Source organism: Tenrec ecaudatus, chromosome 3 (assembly GCF_050624435.1).
Source record: "Tenrec ecaudatus isolate mTenEca1 chromosome 3, mTenEca1.hap1, whole genome shotgun sequence".
NCBI lineage: Eukaryota > Metazoa > Chordata > Mammalia > Afrosoricida > Tenrecidae > Tenrec > Tenrec ecaudatus.
Window position 1 is genome coordinate 44,310,738 of NC_134532.1, and position 26,204 is coordinate 44,336,941.

Consider the following 26,204-nt stretch of genomic DNA (forward strand, 5'->3'; position numbering starts at 1 on the left):
GATCTCCAGAAATACAGGCACTCTTGACTGTTGAAAGAGACCCATCATACTAGATCCATTCAAGGATGCCACATTGTGTCATTTAAAATGAAGTAAATCAAGCCCCATTTCATTTAGTCCTATTCCCCTCATTGCCATCCTGTAGAGCAAATTTTAACTGCTCTCGAAGTTAATCAACGTTATATATCATTGGTTTCTTCACTTCTTGTCCCTAGATTGAGGCCCCTTCTTAGAAAAACAGAAAACTTACACCCTTGCTGGTAATTGAAAACTTTTGTAATAAAGCCTATAGTCCCCAATGATGTATAAAAATAGCTTATTGTCACTGTCAATGCTGATCAATGGCAACCATGTAGGACAGAGTATACTGCCCTTATGGGTTTCCAAGATTGTACTTTTTTTTGACACTTTAAGGTCTTTATTGATGCAAACCTGAGCACAGTCAGGTGGGTGGGGTCTATCAAAGAAGTGGAGTGGGTCAGGCCTGTCTCCATGATCACAAGGTTGTCTTGGGCATGCAGGATGGTCACCAACTGAGGACTCTGGGGAAGTACTTGCCAATGAGCCCCTGGTAATAGGGGTGCAGTATGTCCACATCAGGCAGGTCTGGGCATTTGATGTAGAGTTCAAACTTGTTGAACTCCTGAACCCGGGGCGGCATGTTCAGGGCTACACAACTGCCGGTAGTCACCACCGGTGTGCCACGCATAGAAGGAGTGGAACTAGAGGAAATTTGTTGAACTTCATCACTTGGTACATATACTCATCATGGCCCCAGGACATGAGGACATTCCCCAGGCTGCAGTGAGGCTGGTACATCCCAAGCTCAGAGCTGTATAGAGGATCCCTGAGGCCTGGATTGTCTTGGAAAGTTGAGTCGCAGAAGACCACAGAGGCCTGGGGCCAGCAGCCCACAGGATAGTTGTTTCTAACTACGGCCCACTGGGGCTCCCTGGCCAGGGGCAGCACCTTCCCCAGGTTATGCAGCATCCCCACCAGGTACAACCAGTCCTTGTGGGGATGTGCCCTCCGGATGCCCTCCACAGGCTGGAAGGCATGGGAGGAGGTAGGGACGTCCACATCCGGGTCCGACTCATCCACCAGCTGGTCCAGCAGGTCTATGGCCTCCAGGACTGTCATCTCCTTGGAGGAGCAGGTTCCGAAGTGGGCGTGCTTCCCTCTGATGAAGTCCACCGCCTCGTGTGTGTGCATGAGTCTGTAGCTGGCAAAGACGAGGTCCAGCATCGGGCCACAAGTGTAGTTTCAGAAAATGGCCTTCCCCTTGCCCATTTCGGGCTCCATCTTCAGCTGGCCAACCATTGTGGGTTCCAGGACCTCTTCAAGTGTATGGAGCCAGAGAGAAATTGTGTATCCCACAACAGACCTAGCCAGTCTTATGTAATCATCCAAGACTGCAATCCTTAATGGGAGTAGTAAGCCCCATCTTTCTCCCCTCTAAAAAACATTGGTATCACTTTTACTCTGAATGGACATTTCCATTTTGCTTCAGTGGGCAGTACCATGTACCTTGGGAAACACTGCTCTATGTCTCTAGGGGAGCCAACTGTTATTTCTCTGAATTGCAGAAGCTGGTGGTTTTGAAGCCTCCAGCTCATGATAAATGGAGGAATAAGCCCACACTGGAGCACAGCTCCAAAACTGACATACTTACATGCCTGCCACACTACAGATAACCTCAACCCCAGCAAGTTGATACACATAATGAAGAATTACACAAAGAAAAGATAGTAAGACACACCAAGTCCCTGAATAGGTATTGAGGTGTTAAAGAGATTGAGGGTAAACAGGACACCCTAATCTGGTTACTCTGTTTATAATGAGTAGAGCAAGTATATCCATATGTTCATAATGCAAAATAGAGTGACCTCAATTCACAATGGCCTCAAGGAGAGCCAAGTTTAAGGACCCAGGCCTTCAACTTCTTGGCCCCTCCAAACTTAGCTTCTCAGGACCATTTAGAGCAGTGGTTCTCAATCTTCTTAATACCATGACCATTTAATACAGTTCCTCCAACCGTACAATTATTTCCATTGGTACATTATAACTATAATTTTACTACTGTTATGAATCAGACGACTCCTGTGAATGTGTCATTCTACCCCCAAAGGGGTGGCAATCCACAGGGTGAGACCCACTAATGTAGACAGTTTTCATGTTACTCCATATTTCAGCTCACAGTTGCAGAGGCTGACAAGGCTCAGATTCCTGTCTTGACTCTTATCCTAGATCAAGTATATCCAGTGGCTGATGAATGCAAGATGGGAGGTAAGATGGCAGACTTCTTTCTCAAGCAACTTGAGACCGACAACTTCCAGAAACACAAGAATAATTGCAGGATTTTGTCTCAAGTCCCCAAACCTTCAGATCAGATGAAGTGTCCAGGTCCAGAACAAAGCTAAAGACCATTCAGAGAATCATTTTAAATGATAAGAGCACACCCACAAGGAAGCTATCTTCCTCCTCATTGGCTGCTCACAGTAGGTCTCATCATGAAAGAGATGTCATTCTATGAACTCTTATCAACCAGGCGGATTCCATCATCATGAACCAATGCCTTAGAATCCTGACTCAGCCATGTTACACAAAGTTTCAGTCATCACACCTTACCCACTGTGATTCAAAGAATATAAAAAATTGTGAGGAATGTGTTGGAGGGTGAGAGTGAATTAAGCAATTGGTTAAGAAATGACTTTATCACCCAGATGCTCATATATGAAATCTGGTTCAGTCATTGTGGATATTTATCTGTGTAGCTCATTTTCCATAGTTCAAGCTTATACCCTCTGTGCCTCTTCAAACTTATGAAAAAGAATATAAGTCCCACGTAGGACTTCCAAATACCTCTTTGGACTGGCCATCTTTCCAGGAGTGGATGACATCATCAAGCCCCACCAATCAACTGATAGGTTTGAATATGTGATCTCTCTAGCAGAGAAAGATAAAACTCACCTCCCTTTAAAAGTTAGAGCATTGGAAGTCCTAGAGAGGTCTTCTTAGTCCCGTGTGGTAGATGTAAGTCATTAAAGAACACAAAGATGAGTGTTTAATTTCTGCTATAGATTATGAATATACTCTGACACTTATATAATGGTCCAACAGGGAAGAGCTTATGTTGTAAACCAATAATTTGTCACAAATGTAGTTGATTTTTCATAGGTGTCACTGAGTCAGTTCTAGCTCATAGCAAACCTGTGTCTAACAAAAAGGGACATGACTCAGTCCTTTGCCATTCTGACAATGTTCTCATGTTTGAGCCCATTTTTTGCAGCTCCTGCCTCAGTCCATCTCATTGAGGAGATTTCTTTATCATTCACTTGCCCTAATTTCCCCAATGTGATGTCTTTCTTTAGGGACTGGTCTCTCCTGATAACATGTCCAAAGTACATAAGCAAAATACCGCCATCTTTGCCTTTAAGGAGCACTGTAGCCATGTTTCTTCAATGGCACATTTGTTTTAACTTTTGGCAGTCCATGGTACTTTTAATGTTCTTTTGCCTTTACTATCTTCTAATACGTTGGTTCTTCTTCAGTCTTCCTTTGTATGCACTGAAGAATGTTCAACTTTCACATTCACTTTTCAAAGGCAATTGAAAATACTAAGGCTGTACATTTCTTCAATTACACTTTCTTAATTGTGTTTTAAATATATTATCCTGGGCTGAATCAATGACACTATAAACAAAATTACCTTATGCTTCAAAGAGATGATTGATAAAGTTCTCTGCCATAAAATAACAAGATGTCTCTAAGATGAACCAGAGGTGAATAGAATAAACAGAGTAAGGGATGGATGTGGAGCTCATACTTAACCCTAGCTACATTCTAAGAACAGTTAATTCTTACAAAATTCCCTTTTGAAGGAAATACAGAAGATGTAGTTGCTACAGCAAAGTGTGGTGAAGAAATTAAATGGTATCTATCAGAAAGAATAGTGTCTGGAATCTTAAGTCTTGTTTTCAAATAAGCAGTGATCTAGGTGTACCATCAACTAAGCCCACATGGAAGAATAACACCAACATATTTGATCCAAGGATTGTCAATAGTAACATCCAATTCTGCAGGAGAGAATGGTATCAGAGCTCAATTTTTTTTTCTAATAACCATTGTCTGTGCCTCTTTATAAAATCATTTTATTAGGGGCTCATACAACTCTTATCAAAATCCACACGTGCATCAATTGTGTAAAGCAATTTCTACATTCATTGCCCTCATTATTCTCAAAACATTAACTCTTCACCTAAGCCCCTGGCATCAGTCCCTTATTTATCCCCTCCCTCACCACTCCCTCATGACCCCTTGATAATTTAGAAATCACTATTTTGTCATATTTTGCACGGTCCAACGTCTGTCTTCACGCACGTTTCTGTTGTCTGTCCCCATAGGAGGAGGTTATATGTAGATCCTTATAATTGGTTCCCCCTTCCCAAACCACCCTGCCTCCACCCTCTCGGTATCACCACTCACACCACTGGTCCTGATGGGAATAATCTTCCCTGGATTCCCTGTGTTTCCAGTTCCTATTTGTACCAGTGTACACCCTCTGTTCTAGCCAGATTTGTAAGGTAGAATTGGGATCATGATAGTGTGTATGGGGGTCTGGGGATCACTTAGGAACTATGCTCCATTGTTGCTGCACGACATCCTGTCTGGCTCATCTCCTCCCTGAGACAATGTAAGGGGTTGTCCAGTGGCCTACAAATGGGCTTTGGGTCTCCAGTCTGCACTCCTCCCCTCCCCCCGGCATTCACAGTGATATGATTTTTTTTGTTCTGATAATGCCTGATAACTGATCCCTTCAACACCTCATGATCACACAGGTTGGTGTGCTTCTTCTATGTGGGGTTTGTTGCTTCTGAGCTAGATGGCTGCTTGTTTACCTTCAAGCTTTAAGACCCCAGACACTATATCTTTTGATCGCCAGGCACCATCAGTTTTCTTCACCACATATGATTATGCACCAATTTGTCTTCAGCGATCATATCATGGAGGTGAGCACAGAATGATATGATTTTTTATTCTTTGATGCCTGATAACTGATCCATTCGGCACCTCATGATCACGCAGACTGGTGTGCTTCTTCTATGTGGGCTTTGTTGCTTCTGAGCTAGATGGCTGCTTGTTTACCTTCAAGCCTTTAAGACCCCAGGCACTGTATCTTTTGATAGCTGTGCACCATCAGCTTTCTTCATCACATTCACTTATTCACCCGCTTTGTGTTCAGTGATTGTGTCAAGAGGGTGAGTTTCATTGAATGTTAGTTTAATAGAACAAAATATTCTTGCATTGAGGGAGTATTTGAGTGGAGACCCAATGTCCATCTGCTACCTTAGTACTAAACCTATAAATATATGCACAGAGATGTATTTCCCCATTATCATATATAAATGTATATATAAATATTTACATGCCTTTATTTAGACCTCTATAAATGCCCTTTGCCTCCTAGCTCTTTCCTCTATTTCCTTTGACTTTCCTCTTGTCCGACTATCATGCTCAGTCTTCATTTGGGTTTCAGTAATTCCTCTTGGTTGCACTACCCTTGACCACGCCCTACCAAGTTTTAAACACTGATTTTAAGAGGGCTATGGATGACAGTCAAAGACCAAAACACATTTGCAGGATTTATACATGCAATAAGTCTCTGTGATTTCTGTCTGACCATAATTAAGGGATAGGAATAACCTGGCTATCAGTCAGAGATGATAATAGTAGATTGAAATAAAAACTCTGACTTGAATAATTAAAAACATCATTTGCTCTCCCTTTCAGTACTCTTTGATCTTAATCTTGTTTTTCTATACTTTCTGTTTTTGCTTTTTGAATTGCAGTTTGTCCTTGTTGTTATAGTTAGCAGCCATCTTGACTTTTTTATATATTTTTCTATGTAGTTTTGCTATATAGAACCCAGGGTGGGTGACTCTGTAGAAACTATAACTACATTAGGGGTCCTGGAAGGCACAACATGGGATCTGGGAGCTAGTGGGGAGTTGATATCAAATAAAAGAAGGAAGAAAATGCTTGAAGCTGATTTTGTTAGTCACATGACATGACAACTATTGAATGATGTGTCTGGATTATGTCCTAATAAAAGAGTTTGAGGGGGTAAACAAGAAACAGAAAATAACAAATCTCTGGCAGGTGTACCTTAGGATCCTCAAGGTAACATCCTTTTATTCAACACTTTCAAGAAGTCTTATGCAGCAGAGTCATCCAATCCAATGGTTCACTTGATTTCTTGACTTTTGCTTCTGTTGTGGTTTGAAATGAATGACAGCCACTATAATGTTACGATAATTTAAAAGAGGCTTTATTCGGTTATAACCGGACTGCTAGAATTTAAAAGCGATTCTTTGATTGGAGTCCCGAGTAGACATTTCAGTCCATCTATAAAGGCAAAAACTCATTTATCATTTGTCTAGGACTTATGCAAGCATGGACAGAAGCAGAAAGCAATATTAATGTTATTATTCTTTAAAGCTAGTGAGCATTACACAGTATAGCATGGATTATAACATTCTGTTTAATAACATAAAAATAGGAATCTACTGGTTACAACATTAAAAGCAAAAATATTATTAATTACAACGTTCTGACCCGGAGAACATGAGTGCATTCCAAAATTATTCTCTAGCGGGACTTTCCCAGATGAGAGGAGGACGGAGCAGGTCATCCAGCAGTCAAAAGATGGCATGTCAGTGGCTAACACTAGTATGTCTCACTTCCATGAGCACTTATTGTGCATGCCAGCCAGATGAAATTATTGACAATACCAATATATTATTGATTTCAGATTATATTACTTATTAGTCCACTTATGAGGAATTTGGTCTTCTTTATAATGAGTTGTAGTCCATGCTGAAGGCTGCAGTATTTGACCTTTATCAGCAAATGTTTCAAGCCAATCTTCAATCAAGCAAGGTTTTGTCACTTGCATATGGAAGGTTGTTAATATGATTTTTTCCCAAACCTGATGCCACATTTTCCTTCAAAAAAATTCCAGCATCTCAGATCATTTGGTCAGAATATACATTTAATACGTATGGGGAGAGGATAAAATCCTATCACATTTGTTGGGTGCCGATAGCCATTGAGACCCTGGCCTCAGACACGCAGCAGAAACTTGGCCGCTTTCTAACAGCAAGGCTTTGTTTCCTGCCCAACTTCGCCTCCACATTCCAAACTACGTGCTCAGTCGCATGAGCAATTGCGATAACTGACCTTGTTGCCATTAGTCAAAGTACTGAGCACCCATTGAACTGCAGATATACCATATTAGGGACATCATGATAAGTTCACCCGGTAAGCCTTGATTTGCATGGGGACGTCACCATGGACGTCTTTGAGTACTGTTGCGCACCCTTTGTACCTTTTTGGGAACATGTGGCTGATTAGTTGTTGTACAGTGTTCGGTTGTTACACAGTGTGCTTCATTGGAATATGTGCCTCCCACTACCTTCTCTGTTGTGAATATATACCCAGAGTTTTGGCAAAATAAAGGTGATTGATCAGCACTTGTCTTGCCCCACGTCTCTGTGTCTTTTTGCCATCCAGGTTCGTTGCCTCTCCAAGTCACCGCATGAGGGTCTTGCTGGATGAGACCCTAACACACATTGGAAAGGAACTAAAACCCGAGAAATAAAATCATCAGCATACAGACAACTGATCTTTGACAAGAACCAAAAGATATCAAATTAGAAGCAGATGCCCTCTTCAACAAGTGGTGCTTGAAAGAATGGATATCTATCTGCAGAAAAATGAATCAAGACCCTTATCTCACTCTACGCACAAGATTAAACTCAAGGTGGATCATGGACCTTGTGGTAAAAGCCCAAACTATTATGACAATCAATGAGGGAATTGCGACCAACCTGAGAACTTTGGTGCAGGGAATATCTAGGCTATTGGATATAGGTAAGGACACAAATACAGTTGAGTCACTAATTGGCAAGAGGGGTATACCGAAGATAAAATGCCTGTGTACATCTAATGAATTCAGCAAGAGAGTAATGAGAGTGCTGACAGACTGGGAAAACATCTTTAGTAATGACACATCAGACAAACGCCTTATTAAAATATATAACACTCTGCTAGCTTAAAAAAAAAAAAACACCTAATTACCCACTGAGGAGATGGGCAAAGAACCTGAACAGAAATTTCACAAGGGCAGAAATCTGAATACCCAGTAAATATGAGAAAATGTTCCTGATCATTAGCCATCAGAGAAATACCAATTAGAACAACTGTGAGATACCACCTAACACCCTCAAAGATAGCCAGAATTCTATCAATTCACAAAATCAGAGAGTAACAAGTATTGGAGTGGCTGTGGTGAGATATGAACATTGGTCCATTGCTGGTGGACTTGTATGTATGTACAGCCATTATGGAATTAGATTTGGTGAAGTGTAAAAGAGATGGAAATCAAGCTACCATAGGACCTAGCAATTCCCCTATTTGGCATATCCTCAGAAGAGGCAATAAATGAACCACAGTCAGATATCTGTGCCCCAATGCTCATCATGGCGTAGTTCACAATCGCAAGAAGTTGGAAACAACCCAAAATTCCATCAACAGATGAATGGATTTAAAAACTGTGGTGCATGCATACACTGGAGTACTACACATCCCTGAAAAGCAGTGATGAATGCATGAAGCACATTGCCGCATGGGAAAAATTGGAGGAAATTATGTGAAGTGAAATAAGCAAAGGGTAAAAGGAGAAGTAAACCATAAGTCCACTTAAGTAAGCTTAAAAGGCAAAAGAGATATAGGGGGAAAGTTACTATATGCATACATTCCTGGGGTGAAGTCCGGGTTAGTATGGCAGGGGCCAGACCCAATCCAGGGATACATATGACAGTCAATGAAAAAGGAGGGGGAAAGCAAGAAAAGTGGGGGAGGCATGGGTAGTAGGGGAACAGGACACTAATACATCCATGGGGAGGGTATTGTTTAAATCTCCACAGGAGTGAGAGAGAGGGACCAGACCTCAACCTGGTGTGCCAAGACATGAATTCAACATACCAACATGATGCAGCAATCCAATAGAGAGGTCTTCAGGGGAAGCCCCAATCCCAGCTACATGTCCAGCCCCCCTGCCTGAAGAATCATCAGTCTGATGGTTCCCAGGGTGACTGATGGAGAGCACTGAAAGAAAATGGACTACAAAGGACAACACTGAAGCTACAGCTCTGGGAGAGGGGCACTTCTGAACAGAGCACATGGGAGCAAACTATGAGTGAAAGAGAGAGTAGAACACACCCTTGGTCCACCAAGCCCAAGGATGATATTCCTACTTGGAGCAACCAATGCACAGAGAGGACCATAGGGCTGGCCTCAGCACGAGGCACGATTTCCATCACTGACCCATAGCGCTACAGGGCATAACACCGAAGACACGGTGTGAGCATTGTCTCCAATCTGACCACACCATACCGGGCAGAAACACTAAGGGTGTTCGACAGAACAAAAAGGGGAGTAAAGCAATGAAGTCCCTGAGGAATCCAAAAAATTGACTTTGGAGCCAGGGTGTAACATCCCATGAGACTCAACTGGCAAACACTCATAAAAGTCAACAAACAAACCGGGAACTGTTTATAGACTTTTCTTTTTTGCTGTTGGTTTCTTTTGTTGTTTTCTTTTTGTACTTAATATTGTTCTTGCATGTCTTTGTAGATAAGGTAGGCGGGGTAAACAATCCTGAGGAGAAAACAACAGGACTGATGGTTCCGGAAGGGACACAGGAGATGGGGAGGCAGGGGAAAGAAAGGGGGAGCCAACAAAAGCAGGATAGGAGAGCAACAAGTGATGTAAACTTGATGGTGAGGAAGGCGCAGGAGGCCTGATGGCGTTTGATCAAGTGCAATGTATCCAAGAGGAATTACTGAAAACCAAATGAAGGTTGAAAATGATAGTGGGACAAGAGGAAAGTAAAAGGAAATAGGGAAAAGAACTATGAGGTAAAGGACACGTAGAGAGGTCTAAATAGAGGTATGTATTTATATATAATGATCAGTAAATAGATCTATTCAAGTACTCCCTCAATGCAAAAATAGTTTGTTCTAATAACTTGCCATTCTTTGGTGCTCACCTTCCTGACTCAATCACTGAAGGCAAAATGGGCACATTAAAAAATGTGATGAAGAAAGCAGATGCTGCCCAGATATCAAAAGATATAGCATCTAGGGTCAGGAAGGCTTGAAAATTTTAAAAGTGTCCATTTAGCTGAGAAGCAACAAAGCCCACATGGAAGGAGCACACCAGCCTGTGTGATCATGTTGTGTCAATGGAATCAACTATCAGGCATCAAAGACCCAGAAAAAAAAACATATCACTGTGAAACCCAAGGCCATCTGTAGACAATTGGACACCCCCTCACAGAAGGGTCACAAGTAAGAGATGAGCCAGTCAGGGTGAAATATAGCACCAATGAAACATACTACTTTCCTCTAGTTATTCAGTGCTTCTTCTCCTCCTCCCCATTATCAGGACCCCAATTCTACCTTACAAATCCAGCTAGACAAAAGCATGTACACGATACAGATAAGAGCTCGAAACACAGGGATCCAGGACAGATAACCCCTTAGGACCCATAATGATGGTAGCTATACCAGGAGGGGAAGGGGAAGGTGGGAGTAGAAAGGGGAAAACGATCACAGTGATGTACATGTAAACCTCTCCCAGGGGGAGGACCAACAGAAAAGTGGGTGAAGGGAGACAGCGGTTGGTGCAAGTCATGCAAAAAGTAATAATTTATAAATAATCAAGGTTTCATGAGAGAAGGAGGGCGGGGAAAGGAGAAATGAGAAGCTGATACCAAGGGTTCCAGTAGAAAGAAAATATTTTGAAAATGAAGATGGCAACATATACACAAATGTGCTTGACACAATGGATGTATGTATGGATTATCTTTAAGCTGTAAGAACTGCCAATAAAATTATTTTAAAAAATTCTTGTAACATACTTTCCTGATTTTAAACCATTCTGTATTCCCTTGTTCTGTTTGCACAGCAGCCTCTTGATCCACGGACAGGTTCCTCTTGGGTGCAATGGAGTGTTCTCTAATGCCCATTCTTCCCAAGGCCATCCAGAGTTTGTTCTAAACCACATGGCTCCTGTGTTGTAGGTAGCTGAAATTTATTGTTTCCTAACCTCCCACTGATGTGTATGTCTGAAAAAATTGGGTATGTCCTAGAAGTGGTGGTGGATTTCAGCTGAAATCTGCTCAACCTCAAACGGCATTCTCATTATTTGGGCCAGATGGTTTCTCTGAGATGTCTCAGATTCTCTGGAAATATCTTGGACTTGACACATTTCTTTAGGGACCAGGAAGATGAAAACTAAGACTCTAAATGTGCAATAGAGACAAGGACCTTGTCTCAGGGACAGCAAACAGATAATGCCATCCCTTACAGCCAGTCACCTAAAACTTTATCTTTCTACCCACCAAAATTGGAATAGACATTTTTTGCATGTGAAAGCATTATATATGTTGTATTTATTTCTTGAATAATGAGCATAAGTAACATAAGATATGCAAGTCTGTTTTTGCGTGAATTGAGTGTGTTCTATATTGGATTTTGAAGATATGGATTTATTGCTCTATTCAATATAAACAGGGCAAGCAGATTCGGATGTATTTTCACCCTCTATCTCTTTCACATCTCAATACCTTTTCTGGGTCCTCGGTGTGTTTTAATATCTTACTGATTTACAGAGATACATTAACTGTATCAACTTGCTGGGATCATAATTCTCAGTGGTGTGAAAGTTTTGTAATTGTGTCAATTTTGAAGTCTGGTCGAGTAGTGGGCAGAGTTTGTCTATTAATCCAGAGTTGACAGCTTCAAATTGAGTAGGTCTCTAATTGAGAAAGATAAGAAGTCTGCTCCTACAAAGGCATAGTGCAGTGTTTACTGAAGGACCTGATACTGCCCCTTGAGGGGAAATGGAATGGTGCACGTGTATTTTATGGGAGAAATATGTGGTTCCCATAAGGAATTACAAACTTAGAAACTCAAGGGCAGTTCTACCCTGTCCTAAATAGTCACTATTAGTATGCTCCGACAAGGGGCAGTGAGATTTTTTGTAATACTTTATTCTGGATTATGGGCTATAGTAAAAACGTTTTCAATAGTCAGCAAGGATGTGGGTAATTTTTCCATTTTCCTGCTAGGGGGCATGCAAAAGGGCCACTAAGTTTGGGAGCATATGATTGACAGCACTAGTTCTAGGGAACGGTTCTAATCTGTTCATAGGTTGACTGTGAGGGAGAATGGACACCATATTACTAGGTTTTAGTTTATTTTACATTTCTGGTATAATGTGGCCTCAGAGAATGGATCAGTTGGGATGGGATCATGTATGATCACATTCCGTGGTAAAAGGATTCAGGCTATGATAGCAAATCCTTTATGGCTTCATAATCTTTTCTGACCTAGATGTAAGGGGATTTTCCTGAGGTGTGGCTCCAGAACATTTCATCTCTGATCTGATTACAGAAAGAAAGGAGACCTGGATCAGAGCTCTGTGGACTAGCAGTCTCTATGCAGTGAACCTCCCAGATTCAAGGTAATGCTGAAGCATACATCTACGGTGCTGTCTGGGGCAGATTAAGCCCACAGACATTGCAAGCAGACAAGGACCTTGCCCAGACACAACAGAATAAGAGAGCCTTATCCTATGACTGATGGGATATGTAACAAAAGATATGAAAGTCGACCCACCTAATCTATAAGAAAGTTAATTTTGAATGAAAAAAAAAAACAGTTAATGATGCTTCCTTCATAAACACACTTAATAACTAAGGAAATGTGCTGGAATCTTCTCCAGAGATCAATAATCTAAACACATCTGGTTTGGGATGCAGTAATGGTTACTGTACTATAGAGAGATGGAGCTCTTTTCATTAGGTATTGGGCTTTTAATACACAGTCAAGGCAGAGTTGATTAGGTATTGGGTTATTAATCACAAGGTCAGTGCTTTGAATTTACCAGCCAATACCCAGGGCAGATATGGGGTCATATACTCCTGGAATGATTTACAATATCATAAGACCAACAGTAGCCCTCGTGGCAGAGTGGTTAACATGTGGGCTGTGTACCCCGAGGTCTACAGTTCCCAACAGCCTGCTGTCCCAAGGGTGAAAGACAGTGCTATCTGAGCCTGTAAAGAATTACAGTCTCTGATGCCTGATAATTGATCCCTTTGGGATCACTCGCTCACTCAGGCTGATGTGTTCTTCCATGTGGGCTTTGTTACTTCTGAGCTAGATGGCCGCTTGTTTGTCTTCAAGCCTTTAAGACCCCAGTCACTTTCTCTTTTGATAGCCGGGCACCATCAGTTTTCGTCACCACATTTACTTGTTCACCTACTTTGGCTTCAGCAGTTGTGTCGGGAGAGTGAGCATCATAGAGTACCAATTTAATAAACGAAAGTATTCATGCTTTGAGGGAGTGCTTGAGTAGAGGCCCAAGGTCCTTCCGCCACCTTAATATTAAACCTATAAATGGGAGTCCGGGAAGATGGCCGACATGGACACCCGCATACTCTGAGAGCTCCTCCAAACAAAGTGGGATTGGCGACCAGGTAGCTGAATAGTAAGAGTCTGGTGAGTGAAATATCCCCCAGGGACAGCACCCCAGTCCCACCCCACGTATTTGTCCTGAGCAGGGGTCTTGGTGAAAGAGGACCGGACTCGTGGGACATCTCTGGTCACTAAGCTGCCGTGAGCTCACTGGCGACCGGCCTAGGCTCCATCCCCAAACCGGACCCCAGCCCAGAGCCGCTTGCCTGCCCTGCCTAGACAGGCGCAGCAGGTCATGCTCCCCTGCACCAGCGGCCCACTTGCGGATCCCCACTGGGAGAGAAGGTTTACTCTCCCGCGGTTCCCCTCTCCCCGCAGGGCAACGATCTGCCCTTGGGCCCGCGTCCCTCCCTCCATTCATCCAAGCGCCGGGGAGCGGACCCGCGGGTTGTCTGGCGACCCCCACGGGGGACCATCCACCCGCACTGCTGCCGCGGACCTCTCCACCTGCCCTCCGTGCGCCGGCCTCCCACCCCCGCCCGCCCCCGCCCGCCCCTGGCAGCCTAGCGCCAGCTCCACTCCTGGCCGGGACCCTGCGCTGAGCACTTCCCGCTGACGGGAGCCATAGCCCAACCCGCGCCTGTCCCGGACCCTGAGCTTCCGCGGAGCGCCACGGCCTGCGCTGCTGAGTCTGCCCACCAAGGGCCCCTCCCTGCGCAAGGCACAAGAGTAGGTGCCCTCCCCAGGGTGCTGCGGGGACCCCGGCGGTGGCGACTCTGAGCCTGAGAGGAGGAAGGGCGCCATTGCCCCCTACGGTTTCGCGCCAAGCATCCTTTGCCGGCGCCATTACCCCCTGCGGTTTCGCGCCAAGCCACTAAGGTCCACGGGGTTCTGAGCTCAGAGCAGGGCGGAGAGCGAACACCATTGTTCCCTGCAGTGTCGCGCAGCTGTCTGCGCAGCTGTCTGAGGGGCCTCCCTGCGCCCGCTCACAGCCCGGGCAGATCAAACATTCCACCTGCAGTGGAGCCTGGGACTCGGCTTTGCAGTCCCTGAGGAGCCGTCAGTGAGCTCCAGCCAGCTCTCACCACCTGGGGGCCCTGTGGGGTCCCCAGTGCCAGCCCTAAGCCTGCCGCAGCCCGCCCCAGCCATCCCAGGAGACGGCACAGTGGCCTGAGCCTCCACACAATAAGGTTACTCCTGTCTCCCAGAAGCATGGGGCCTATGAAAGGATCAAGGAAAAATCAACAGACCACATCACTCCCAACAAAAAATTCAGAGAAACCAGGCACTTTAACAGACCTAACGTCACTCATAGAAGAAACAGATATAGATCAGCCACAAAAGGAAATCTTCAGAACTCTGCTTGCAGTAATACAGGAGCTTAGAGAAGCAAACCAAAATAAGGATGCAACGATAGAGGGGATGAAATGCACAATAGAGGGGATGAATACTATCCACCAAAAGGAACTGCAGAAACTAACAGAGGAGGTAGCAGAGGCCACACAAAAGGTCACAGAAGCTATATCTAGGCTTGAGGAGGCTGAGAACCGTATCAGTGAACTCGAGGACACTCAAACCAAACGAAGCAAGCGAGAAAAACAATCAGACAGGAAAATTAAAGAAACAGAAGACAGCCTGAGATCAATGACAGATGCTATGAAGAGGAATAATATTCGAATAATCGGTCTACCGGAACACAACATAACACACAAATCGACTGACAAGATAGCAAAGGAATTTCTGGAAGAAAATTTCCCCAACCTAACAAAGGAAAATCCGACTCTCATACAGGAAGCAGAGAGGAAGCCGGCTAAGCTAAACACCAAGAAGAACACGCCAAGACATATAATTGTAAAATTATCCAACTTAGAGGAAAAAGAGAAAATTTTACGAGCATCAAGAGAAAGGAAGACAGTCACATACAAAGGAGCGCAGGTAAGAATATGCTCAGACTTATCAACAGAAACCATGAAGAGGAGGAGAGAATGGAGCCACATCTTCCAAAAACTGAAAGATAAAAATGCCTCCCCCAGATTCCTATACCCTGCCAAGTTATCCATTAAGATAGAGGGTAAGATAAGGGTCTTCCAGGACAAGGAAGAACTCAAAAATATACTGCAAGTCACCCGACCCTGCAGAACATACTGGCTGACTCACTATGGCCAGAAGATCAAGCTCCAACTAGAACCACCAGGAGACCACCATATAGCCCATCTCCATCTAGAAGCCAACATGCCAGCAACACGTACCAGGACAACACGCTCTCAGATGGAAAAGAGGACAGGATAGAAACCCTCCACTCAAACGCAGTACACTGATATGAAGGAAGATAGGCAAAGACCCAAAACACAAAACAGAATATGGCAACCATGAAGCCAGAGATTGTAATAATCACTCTGAATACAAATGGGCTCAATTCATATGTTAAAAGAAAGAGGCTGGAGGATTGGATTAGAAAACATAACCCATCAATCTGCTGCCTGCAAGAGACACACCTTAAATGAGCAGACAAGCATATGCTGAGAATAAAGGGCTGGCAGAAAGTTTACCAAGCAAATGGTAACTCCAAGAAGGCAGGAGTGGCTATCTTAATCTCCGACAAAATGGATCTCAAGATCCAAAACATAAAAAGAGACAAAGAGGGACATTACATAATGCTCAAAGGCTCGGTAAACCAGGAAGCACTTAGCATACTGAATATTTACGCACCTAATAATTGCGCAGCAAATTTCGTCAAACAAACTATTAAAAAAATGACAGAAGAAATCACGGAAACAACAATAATAGTGGGGGACTTCAACACTCCACTATCAGAGAAAGACAGGTCACAGGGAAAGAAGCTCAGCAAAGAGGCCAGAGAGCTAAACAATGTAATTAGGCAACAGGGCCTGATAGACATCTATAGAGCCTTTCATCCAAAAGCAAAAGGTTTCACATTCTTCTCCAATCCACACGGATCTTTCTCAAGAATAGATCACATGCTGGGACACAAGGCCAGCCTGAGTAAATTCAAACACATAGATATTATCCAGACGTCTTTCTCAGACCACCATGCCATAAAGCTGGAGATTAATAGGAGGGCACCCAGAAAAGCAAGGGCCACCAATTGGAGAATAAACAATGATCTCCTGCGACATGAATGGGTTAAGGTCCAGATCAGAGAGGATATCAGGAAGTTTCTAGAAACTAATGAGAACGAGCATACAACATATCAAAACTTATGGGACACTGCAAAGGCAGTTATCAGAGGTAGCTTGATATCACTGAATGCATACATGAAAAAAGAAGAAAGGCGTATGACAGATATTTTAACACAAAACCTCCAACAACTAGAACAGAGTCAACAGAACTACCCCTCCAATAGCAAGAGAAAAGAAATAATAAAAATCAGGGCGGAGTTAAACCAGTGGGAAGACAAAAGAACAATGCAAAGGATTAACGCAACTAGAAGCTGGTTTTATGAACGAATTAATAAAATTGACACTCCCCTGGCAAAGCTTACCAAGGATAGAAGGGAGCAATCATCAATAGCCAGGATGAGGGATGAATCGGGGGCAATAACAACAGACCCCAATGAGATAAAAAGGATAATCACAAAGTACTATGAAGGTTTGTATTCTAATGAATTCAGAAACCTGGAAGACATGGATAAATATTTAGAAAAACAATCTATCCCTAGATTATCTGAGACAGAGATCAAGAACCTCAACAAACACATAGCGAAGGAAGAAATAGAGAGTGTCATCAAAAACCTACCAAGGAAAAAGGCCCCAGGGCCAGATGGCTACACAGCAGAATTTTACCAAACATTCAGGGAAGAGCTGACACCGATCCTCCACAAAGTATTCCATAACATAGAAAAGAACGGTAAGCTCCCAAACTCATTTTACAAAGCCAGCATTACTTTGATACCCAAACAGGGAAAAGACCCCACAGGTGTAGAGAATTATAGACCAATATCTCTAATGAACATAGATGCAAAAATCCTTAACAAAATATTGGCCAATAGAATACAAAGGAACATCAAACATATCATTCACCACGACCAAGTAAGATTCATCCCAGCGATTCAGGGATGGTTTAACATCCGAAAATCCATCAATATCATACACCACATCGAGAAGAAAAAGGATAAAAACCATATGATAATATCCATAGATGCAGAAAAAGCATTTGACAACATCCAGCACCCATTCCTAATCAAAACACTCATGAAGATAGGATTGGAAGGTAAGTTCCTCAAGCTCATACAAGCTATCTATGAAAGACCAACATCATAGTCAATGGAGAAAAGACAAGAACAATCCCACTGAAAAAGGGTACAAGACAAGGATGCCCCCTGTCCCCTCTTCTATTCAATATCGTTTTGGAGGTTCTGGCTAACAACATAAGACAGCGGAAGGACATCAAAGGGATCCAGTTGGGAGAGGAGGAGGTGAAACTATCGTTATTTGCAGATGACATGATCCTATACATTGAAGACCCCCAAAACTCCACAGTTGGAATACTTACAGCAACAGAGGAATACGGAAGAGTAGCAGGATACAAGATCAATAAACAGAAGTCGGTAGGGTTTCTATACACATCGGACAGGGCCAGGGAAGAGGCGATTAAGAGGGAAGTACCCTTCACAGTAGCCAAGAACAAACTGAAATACCTAGGAATATATTTAACAAAAAATACTAAAGACCTTTATAAGCATAATTATAAAACCCTATTACAGGAAACCAAAAGTGACCTTCACAAATGGATGACCCTCCCCTGCTCATGGTTAGGTAGGCTGAAAGTAGTAAAGATGACAGTTCTTCCTAAAGCACTCTACAAGTTCAATGCTATACCAATCCAATTACCATCAACCTTCTTCAAAGAATTGGAAAAACTGACCACCAACTTCATATGGAGAGGGAAGAAACCCAGAATTAGCAGAGAACTCCTCAAGAAGAAGGACACAATTGGAGGACTCGCCCTACCTGATTTTAATGCCTACTACACAGCTACAGTGGTCAAAACAGCATGGTACTGGCACAATGATAGACACTCAGACCAGTGGAAAAGAATAGAAAGCCCAGGAGTAAAATCATCAGCATATAGACAACTAATCTTCGACAAGGGTCCCAAAAACATCAAGTGGGAAGCAGGTGCCCTCTTTAATAAGTGGTGCTGGAAACAATGGATATCCACATGTAGAAAGTTGAAACAAGACGTCTACCTCACTCCATGCACAAGAATACACTCAAGGTGGATCACAGATCTAGAAGTCAAACCCCAAACCATCAAGACCATTAAGGAGGGAATCGGGACTAATCTCAGAGCACTGGCCCAGGGACCACATAGGTCACTGCAACAGGGAAGGGGACACACACAGGTGATCTGGAAATCGACAAATGGGATCTAATAAGAATAAAACACCTGTGCACCTCGAAAGACTTTGCCAAGAGGGTGACAAGGCAACCCACAGACTGGGAGAAGATTTTTAGTAATGACACGTCAGACAAAGGGCTCATTACTAAAATCTACAACACCATCATGACCTGCAAAAAGAGGAAAACAGTTAACCCCCTAAGGAAGTGGGCAAAAGAAATGAGAAGAAATTTCACTAGAGAGGAGATCAATATGGCCAATAAATATATGAGAAAGTGCTCGAAGTCCCTTGCCATAAGAGAAATGCAAATCAAAACAACCATGAGATACCACCTAAAACCCCTGAGGCTAGCCCAGATCAGTAAATCAGAGAGCAACAAATGTTAGAGGGGCTGTGGTGAAGTAGGAACCCTCCTTCACTGCTGGTGGTCGTGCAGATTTGTACAGACACTGTGGAAAGCAATCTGGCGATACCTAAAGAAAATGGAAATTGATCTACCTTACGACCCAGCCATCCCTCTACTGGGCATATACCCGGTTGAAGCAGCAAATAAAACAAGACCAGTCATATGCGCTCCAATGTTTATTGCGGCACAATTCACAATAGCAAAGACTTGGAAACAGTCTAAGTTTCCATCGATAGACGAGTGGATTAGCAAACTTTGGCACATACACACAATGGAGTATTATGCAGCACTGAAAAGCACCGATGAGCACATGAAACACGTTATTTCATGGGAAGAGCTGGAAGGAATTATGTTAAGCGAGGTAAGCCAGACCCAAAGGGACAGGTACAACATGAGTCCCCTGAGGTAAGTACAATCAGCATGACAGAAATAGAAGAATAAACATCCATCCCACAATAAATGGGAGGAAGCATAGATAGTTGGAGGGAGGACAGGCCACACCTAGGGAGGTACATGAGAGCCCAGCATAAAGGAGTAGTGGGGTAGAGAGAGGGAGAACCGGCGGGGGGAGAATCTGAATGGATGGGATGGGGGGGGCAGGGTACTAACCCACCCGGGGAGAGTATCGGTTGTGTCCCCACAGATCTGGAACATGCATACGGAACCCAACACGACACACCAAACAAGGAGGGCAACGCAAAGTACAGAGGTCTACACAAAGAGGCTGGACGACAAGCCGGCCCAAACCAGAATTAGGCCGACCCCCACACTCGAAGGGAATACCACAGAAAACAAAAATAGATCGTCTGGAGTGGGAAAGGACTGACCCACCACACCACATCCAGAAGGAACCTGAAACAAAAGAAGGAGAAAGGACATAGTGGAGTACACCTGGGTCCACCAAGCCCAAAGTCGATAGACCAGCTAGAAGGGCCCGTCATACAGAGAGGACCATTCAGCTGACCACACTACGAGATACGACATCCTGCACCAACACATGGCCCTACATGGGACAGCACCTGAGACACAATGGGGGATGGACGACTGAGCTGACCCCGCCACACTGAGGCAAACACTGGGGGCGTGCAATGGAGCAGCGGAGGAAGCAGAGCACAGGGAGCCCGAGGGAGTATAAAGGATGGTCTACAGGCCAACGAAAGGACCTTGAACTACTAGCAATTTTTCTTTTAATATTTGCTATCTTTTTGCTTAGTCTTTTTTAATATGTTTTGTTTTTTACCTTGTAAATTTTGTATGTTAGTGGCTTTTCTGCTTATCAGCGTGTCGATGTTGCTTCTGTCAAAGCCATGTTCTTATGGGCCACTTGGGTACAGTCAAAGTCATATCCATTTGTATGCACATATTACTATGTCAGCAGGTCCACCTAGACAAGATAAGCTGGACAAATAATGAGAGAAGAAAACAACAGGACCAACGGTCCTGGAGGGACATGAGAGCGTGGGAGGTCGGGGAAGGGAGGAGGTGTCACCCAACACAGAAACAAGGGAACAGCGAATGGTTCTAAACCAGAGGAGGGAGGGGAGGGGAGGACTGGAAGGGAGTGACCAAGAACAAGGTAACTGAAAGGAACTACTGAATCCAGAATGAAGGCCAAACATGGTAATGGGTCGGGAGGAAAGCGAAAGGAAATAGAGGAAAGGAGTAGGAGGCAAAGTGCATACAGAGAAGCCTAAATACAGACATGTACATATGTAAATATATTTATGTTTATGGGGGCAATAGATTTATATGCATATGTTTATAGGTTCAGTAGTAGGGTAGCAGATGGACATTGGGCCTCCTCATGCATAATCCCCCAATACAATAGCACCTCGCCCTGCTAAGCAGCCATTGCAGGATACCCATCTTCCCGACATGATCACTGAAGACAGACGTGTGTGTAAACAAATGTGGTGAAGAAAGCTGATGGTGCCCGGCTATCAAGAAAAGATATAGTGTCTGGGGTCTTAAAGCCTTGAAGGCAAGTAAGCGGCCATCTAGCTCAGAAGCAACAAAGCCCACAGAGAAGAAGCACACGGCCTAAGCGAACACAAGGTGTTGAATGGACCATGTAGCAGATACAAAGGAACAAAAACAATCATTGTGTGATCACCTTCCTCACATAATGGCTAAAGACGAAAGTGTGCATAAGCAAGTGTGGTGAAGAAGGCGGATGGTGCCCGGCTACTGAGAGATATAGCGTCTGGGGACTTAAAGGCTTGAAAGCAAACAAGCGGCCATCTAGCCCAGAAGCAACCAAGCCCACACGGAAGCAGCACACCAACATAGGTGACCATGAAGGACAGAGGAGACCAGGTCTCCAATATCAAAGGTGGGGTGGTGGTGAGAATCACATCACCGTGAAAGAGGGGGAGTGCATGATGGGGACCCAATGCCCACCTGTAGAGAGCTGAACACCCCTTCCAGAGGGGTAGGGAGGAGGAGATGGGCCACACAGGGTTCAGTGTAACAACAATGAAACTCAAAACATTCCTCTAGTTCCTGAACGCTTCCTCCCCTCCCAATCATCATGACCCCAATCCTACCTTGCCTTGCGGACCTGGTTGTACCAGAGGTTGTACAGCGGTGCAGTGGGGATCTGAAGGCACAGGGAATCTAGGACAGACGAACCCTTCAACACCAGCGGTGGGAGTGGCAACACCAGGAGGGAAGGGGGTGTAGAAAGGGAGAACCGATCTCGGAGATCTATGTGTAACCTCCTCTCTGGGAGATTGTCAAGGGGGAGGCGGGTGAGGGGAGACACCGGGGAGTGTAAGATAAGATATAATAATTATTTATAAACTATCAAGGGACCAGGGGTGGGATCGGGTAGGGAGGGGGATGGGGAAAAAAAGGGAAACCGAGCTGATTCCAGGAACCCAAGTGGAAGGTGAATTATGAGAGTGATGAGTGCAACGAATGTATAAGGGTGCTTTGCTCATTTGATGTATGCACAGATTGTGATAAGAGCCTTATGAGCCCCAATAAAAAGATTTTTAAAAAAAAGAAAGATTAGGGCAAAGAATGTACGGATGTGCTTTATACAATTGATGTATGTATATGTATATGTATGGATTGTGATAAGAGTTGTATGAGCCCCTAATAAAAAGTAAATAAATAAATAAATAAATAAATTAAAAGCTAATTAATTAATTAATTAATTAAAAAACAAACAAACAAAAAACCTATAAATGTAGATAATTAGATCTATTTCCTCATCCTCATATATATGTTTGCATGTACACGTCTTTGTCTAGACCTCCATAAATGTCCCTTGACTCCCAGCTCCTTCCTCCCTCTCCCTTGACTTTCCTCCTGCCCCACCACCATGCTCCATCCCCACTTGGGCTACAGCTATACCTCTTCTCTACGCAACCTTACCCTTGATCGTTCCCCGTCTGGCCACTCCCTCCTCACTACCATTTTGGGTTCCATGTTGTTCCCTTGTCCCTGTGTTTATTAACACCACTTCCTTACCCTTCTCCCCCTCCCCCACCCGGATGTGTCTGTCCCCCAGGAACTGTCTGTCCTATTGTTTTTCCTCCAGATAGTTCATCCAGCCTGTCCTATTCAGACAGACCTATGGAGACACTAACATGCACGAAAACAAGACAGAGGAAAACAAAGCATTGACTGCACACCTCCATGATAGGATCACTGAAGACAAAAGGGTGCATAAGCAAATGTGGCGAGGAAAGCTGATGGTGCCCGGCTATCAAAAGAGATAGTGTCTGGGGTCTTAAAGGCTTGAATATAAACAAGCGGCCATCTAGCTCAGAAGCAAAAAAGCCCACATGGAAGAAGCACACCAGCCAGTGCGATCACGAGGTGCCAAAGGGACCAAGTATAAGGCATCATGCAAAAAAAAAAAAGAATATGTGTGTGTGTGTAAGTGTATATATATATATATATATATATGTATATATTTTTATATATACCACATTGAATGAAGGGGGAAGTGCCGATTGGAGACCCAAGGCCCAAGTGTCGGCCACTGGAGATCCCCTCATAGAGGGGCTTAGGAGAGGAGATGGGTCAGTCAGGGTGCAAGGTAGTACCGATGAAGAGCACAGCTTCTCCCCAGTTCCTGGATGCTTCATCCCCCCAACTACCATGATCCGAATTCTACCTTGCAGGGCTGGATAGGGCAGAGGTTGTACACTGGTACATATGAGGGCTGGAGGCACAGGGAATCCAGGGTGGACGATACCTTCAGGACCAGGGGTGTGAGGGGCGATGCTGGGAGAGCGTAGGGTGAGTGGGTTGGAAAGGGGGAACTGATTACAGGGATCCACATGTGACCTCCTCCCTGGGAGAGGGACGACAGAGAAGGGGGGGAAGGGATATTCCGGATAGAGCAAGATATGACAAAATAATGATGTATAAATTACAAAGAGCACATGAGGGAGAGGGCAGCGGGGAGGGAGGGGGAAAAAAAAGAGGACCTGATGCAAAGGGCTTAAGCGGAGAGCAAATGCTTTGAGAATGATTGGGGCGGGGAATGTATGGATGTGCTTTATACAATTGATGTATGTATATTATGGATTGTGATAAGAGTTGTATGAGTCCCTAATAAAATGTAAAAAAAGAAAAGGGAAAAAAAAAGAAAGAAAAGAAAATGATTAGGGCAAAGAATGTACAGATGTGCTTTATACAATTGATGTATGTATATGTATGGACTGTGATAAGAGTTGTATGAGCCCCTAATAAAACGTTTAAAAATAAAAAATAAATAAATAAATAAAAAGAATTACAGTCTCAGAATCCCACAGGCGCCATTCCTCCTATGAGGTTGTCTGGCCTGAGAACTGAATGGAAAGCAGTGAGTCTGAGTCTGCTTGTTAAGTCAAAGGGGAACTTCCCCTATTTTCTATAAAGCTGCTCTACGTAGCAATAGGCATCATGGTAGTGAATTTGTGCTAAGCGCCAGAGTCAGAGTTGACTTTTCAAAATGTCAAAATCTTATGGCGTATAAGAGATCCAGTTTGATGAAGCTATTTCTGGAAGGGTTTTGCTCGTTCCTCCTTCCCTTTCACACTTTTCTGTTACTGAAATCACTTGGGTTGGTGGCACAGTGGATAATATTTAATGGCTGTGGTTTTATGCTGACTTGGCTGGGCCAGGATTCTCAGAAGTTTAGGAATTATGAATGAGCTTAGGTGACAGTGTTCGATATAATGCCATCACTTCCATGAAGAGATTTGCTGTCAGCAGCCAAGTAGTGGGAGGTGTTATCCTGTTGGGTGTGGTTTTCCCCGTATAAATTCAAGTACATTCTATCTGCAGCTTTTGTCCAGGTCTGGGGACTTCCTAGACGTGTGGATCTCCAGATGTGAGAGAGCATCTTGACATATTTCATATATAGCTTGGATTCATCAATCTGCACAGCCATGAGGAAGGAGCCTACCATCTGACCTTCCCTTCTTATTTCATCGTGCATTTGACCTACTTGAGTCAAGAGAAGGGTCCAGACTGATATCTGAGCCTTGCCAGCCTCTACAACTGTGAATTGAAAAGGTGAGTAGTATGACTAGAATGTTTTCTAACTATTTCTGACACAGGTGGCAGGATGGGAGAAAAACTGGACTTCCCAATCTAGTACAGTGCATAATCTTGGAAACTCCACAAGAGAAATTCTCCCCTTTCCTATAGGATCTCTAGGAGTCAGCATTGACTCTATACCTTCCAGTGAGTAAGGGTTCTGGGACGAAGGATGTGGAGGGCTGGGCTCTCCCTGAGGTTTGAGCAGATGACTTATCATTCATAGTCCAGGATGCCTTTTGGAGCAGATTGATCAGAATGAGCTCAGGGACTCACACAGTATTTTGGAGTTTTCCATCCAGAGTTTGTTGCTAAGTGAGGTTTCACCGATGGCCTCTCTAAAATAGAAATTTCCCCACCATTGTTCTTGGCAGCTGTTGCCCAGATATATCGAGAGACAGTGAAAATCATGGTGGAGAGCTGGCCCTTCATCTCGCTGCCCCTGGTTGTTCTAGTGACAATCTCACAGGACATCTTTTGCTTGTGAGAGGCAGTTGTCTTCATATTCTAAGTTTCAAGAGTATTTAGATAACATGTGATAATTGGTTGTTTTTAATTTATGGTGGCCCGTGTTTTCCGGAGAAGAACTGTGCCTCATAGTGTTTTCAGAGATTGCTTTTTCAAAAGTAAGTCACCAGGCCTCGCTCTTAAAGTGTCTCTGAGGAGAAACCAACTATCTTCTAAGTTAGCTGCTAATCATTTTATCTGTTTGAATTATTAGGAGTTCCAACTTTAAAGAAGTTACCATGAATTTCACATTTATTCAAGGAGAAAAATGGCACACGGTGATGTTTTTATTTTGGAGGTTTTAAAGAATTTTTCCTAATTCTTCCATTTAAGATTTTTAGGTTGACATTCATATTTGTTTTGTTTCATTTTTTAGTAAAATTCTCCAAGCTTTTAGGAAAAAGGGGCATTGCAGTTAGTTTGCTGCTACTGGTGTTTCTGAGTTGATTACTAGGCGTGGCATAAGAGTGGATCAATTAGAAATCAGGTGGAGATAACACAGGCCTAAATTAGAGACTGCGATAGGATTTTCACATTGGAATCTGGGTAGGTCTAACCCATTAAGAATTGTGCTGGGAGATTTGCTTTTCTGTGTTGAGGCTTTTAGATGCAAAATTCATAAAATCTATTTATGGATCCTAAAATGTCTGACTTTGACTGTAAGTCTGAGGCTGTTGTTCTTAAGGGCTATGGAATTGTTCCTGGTTCATACTTACCCTCAGGACTGACTCATAGTTATTCTATGTCAAAATGGAGGGAATACTGCACAATCCATGGCCATTCTCACAGTTGTTATATTGGAGATCCTTGCTGCAGTTACCATGTCAATCCTGCTCAAATA

At 43.6% G+C, this 26,204-nt stretch overlaps 1 pseudogene; it reads right to left on the bottom strand.

The window, feature by feature from the left end:
• Nucleotides 1–526: 526 nt before the first annotated feature.
• Nucleotides 527–9,391, bottom strand: LOC142442248 (inositol oxygenase pseudogene; annotated as a pseudogene).
• Nucleotides 9,392–26,204: the final 16,813 nt, after the last annotated feature.